We start from the raw sequence: 3,497 nt of genomic DNA on the forward strand, positions 1-3,497 counted from the left end.
TACATTTACATTAAATTTACTTTGCATTTATTACATTACCCAAACTTTTTTACACTGCGGAAAAAACAACCGTCGATCCAAGAAGCGGCTGTGCATGTCTTGGGGCAGTATATCACAAAATTTTCCTATATATATTAATAAAAGGAAGTTATTAAAGCCTTGAATTTCTGAAGCTTCACCGATTCGAAATTTCGACAGTCCACCTCAAACGACGCGCTGTTTTCTTTGAGGCCCACAAGGCCTCATGGGTAAACTGTTATAGATCAATCGTGTTCCTCAGTCAAAAGTTTTTTAAAATAATATTATGTCGAATAATATTCATCCTCCCGATAAAATCGCCAATCGTAGTATGACAAGTTATTTTTCAAGCAAATATTTGTTAAATTTCAGTATGGGATATTTTTAAATCTAAAGAAATACATTATCTTTAAATAATGTTCACGACGTCGGTTTAATTTTCTCTAATCAAAATCGACAATATACGGTTGAATAAAACGAGAAATATATCATTGTATATTTTTAGTTTTTTTTTGATAAAAAACGTTGACGGTAACAACCAAAAAAAAAAATAACCACCTTGTCGCCGCAAAAATATAAATAAGTAGGTAATGGAAAGGCCACGATTAGCAATTTTAATACACATAAATTAAGGACCCTGCGACTGTGAAGAAGGTGAGATCAGGACATCATTCGTGCCGGAGCTCCACGTGTCTCCATGGCAGATGCGTCCCATGGCCCCATGGATGATCACGATTCGTCATCTAGAAAAGAACAGTCAAATTAGGGCAAAAGAAGAAGTGGAATACCTGTCAATGGAAATATTTCATATCATGAATGGTCTTGAAGAGCTGTTAAAAATAAAAAATAAGGGATTAACGTGAGCACTCAGCCAGGTGAGGAAAAAACTGACTTGAAATCAACACAAGTAGGTTATAAATTTAATAACTTAGCAAACAATCTTCCCGAAATTTGTTTACAGATTTTAGCTGCAGAAAAATCTGAGATATCAGAAGAGCAAAACAAAAGCTTCTTATGTCAGAGGAGCATAACAAAGGAATAATTCTGCATAACATATATTCAGATCCCAAAAAAAAATGCTGCGAATATTCAGTTAATAAGTGATCTTCCACACAAAAGGATAAAAGAACACAAATCACAGTTGTAATTAATAACTGTCACCATAAGTTTCCTTATTCCTGGTACAATGCATCATTTTAAAACATAAATACAAAATAATGCTCTCCACAATTTTGAAAGCAAAGTTCAATTCCCATAGTTTGCTTCAGAATACTAATTGTATTGTATAGTACACCAGATCATCCTAATGTTGGTGCTAAAGAGTGTTTTTTTTCTGAGAGGAAATTATTGGTTAAATATGGTCCCAAAATGGATGACCTAACACATGTACATAGCCAGAGTATCTCGAGTTACGCACAAAGCTTGTTGACCTTAGCAGGACGGCATCACACCCAACATACCTTGGTGCTGGCCATCCCCCAGTCTCTGGGTTCTTCATGAGCTGCAAGCGTGGGAGCCAACTATGCAGGACCTCCACCAAAACCATCACCACTTCACAGACATCTGATGGACAATACACAAGGAGTTAAATCAAATCTCTTCAAGCCTGCAACAATTTTACCAGTATTTTAGAGTATTTACCACTACCAGTATTATTTGAGGTAATTTTCCACAATATGACTTTTCACACTTTTTTCATGGAATTTTTTGAGGTAGTATATGTATGATTTCTTAACTTGCTTTATGCTACACAGATAGGAAAAATGTTGAACTTTAAGCCAGCCACAATTTCTAGTTTTCAATTAGAAATTTCAAATTTTCTAGTTTCAATTCATTTCATTTTAATTAGTTCTGCAGCTACAACATTTCTAAAAAAAATATAGGAGGCAGGAGGACTGTCCCGATTTACCCTGCCCATCCTTCATCACCATGTTTGATGGTATCATATAAAGCAAATTTTTAAAAATAAATTTATTTTTAATTTCTTAATAAGATTTAATTTTTTTTACATATATCTGTATGAGAATGTTAGCATTCAATGTGAAATATCAGGTTGGATTTTTGAAAAATTGCAGGGAAAAAATAATTAAATTGCAGTTCATTTTTTAAAAGCCAGAATGGAGACGTAAAATCACCAACGTTAGCTAACTCAAGGCCCAGCTTCTCGAATCAAAACTTTATTCATTAACGACTATAACGAGAGTCGAGATATAAATAAAAAACCATGTTATCATACTACAAAAGGCTTTTTATGAACGAATTCATTTTAACTTCTCAATTATGATTAAAAATTAATTCCATATTTCTGCATGACATGTACCTACCTAGGATAATATTGCCTTTACCTAGTATCCAATGTGGGATATCAGGCAGGATTTTCCAAAAATTGCAGAATTGGGGTAAAAAACAGTTATTTATCTGTGTAATTATTCAAGGAAAATAAGCAAGGGGCCAAGGGCCATAAAAATGGCTCAAATTGTTTGAGATTTTAAGCAATTTTTTTGTAAATTCACTGTCAGATGGCTAGGTATTGCCCAATTTTTCAGGACTCAAATTACAAATTCTGGAAGGTAGTAGCCTATATGGTTTTTATTAATGAGTGGCAACGCAACTGGCAAGTTAAGTGCATGAATGCAACCTATCTGGGCTGATCTGGCCATATGTCATAACAATCTATCATATGATCTTCAAAACTTGAATTTGAAGATTTAAGTAACATGAATTGAAATAAAAATATATTACCGGCAGAATTAAGATATGTTGATGCATATTATCATATGTGTTTTCATTTCTGGACAGTATTAAGTGATTTAATTACTGAAGATTCATAAATTGACTTTACTCACCTGAGTCACCTCAGTCATAGGCCTGGGCGGCGGCGCCTGGCCTGTCAGGCCATTTGGTTTAGGCTGAAGTTATAAATTGACCGAATTCATTGACAAAATTATTTAATATTGGCAAAAACATTTAAATTGTGATTGCATAGCTTATTAAGTCTTTCATTCCTTCAATAAAGCCTATAAATTATAAAGAAGGGCATAGCCTACTTTTAGATTTCACAAGCACGACAGTGACGACACGTGTGTTTATTGAATTTCCCGAGCATGGTACCCGTCCGGTAATAACATTTGCCGGATTCTGATTTCAGCAAATATTGACGAGTATTATTAGGAAATTAAATTATACACTTTGTCTGTTTTTCAAGAGTTAATTACTCATAAACTTACATGAGCAAAATACATTGATAAGCTTTTAATCAATAATATCTTTTTACACCTTTTATCATGCAAATCGTTGATTCAATAATATTTATTAGCTTTACGCAGACAAATTTTTGACCAAAGGTTTCAAATTGATATTTCCTATCTTAACTAATTCTTAACTTGACACAGACAAAATTTTGACCGAAGGTTTTAAATTAATATTTCTTATCTTAAGTAATTCTTAACTAATTAATATTAATAATACTTTTCTGAATC

General features: G+C 33.1%; 1 long non-coding RNA gene across 1 annotated transcript; it reads right to left on the reverse strand.

The window, feature by feature from the left end:
* Window positions 1-550: 550 nt before the first annotated feature.
* LOC108671898 lies at window positions 551-3,185 on the reverse strand. The gene is made up of 3 exons (XR_001930854.2): window positions 2,865-3,185; window positions 1,479-1,581; window positions 551-761 (listed from the first exon to the last, which is right to left on the reverse strand). It is a non-coding gene; the product is annotated as an uncharacterized LOC108671898 (long non-coding RNA).
* Between the last annotated feature and the right edge of the window lie 312 nt (window positions 3,186-3,497).

The sequence above is a fragment of the Hyalella azteca genome, unplaced genomic scaffold, assembly GCF_000764305.2.
Source record: "Hyalella azteca isolate HAZT.00-mixed unplaced genomic scaffold, Hazt_2.0.2 contig8867, whole genome shotgun sequence".
NCBI classification, from domain to species: domain Eukaryota; kingdom Metazoa; phylum Arthropoda; class Malacostraca; order Amphipoda; family Hyalellidae; genus Hyalella; species Hyalella azteca.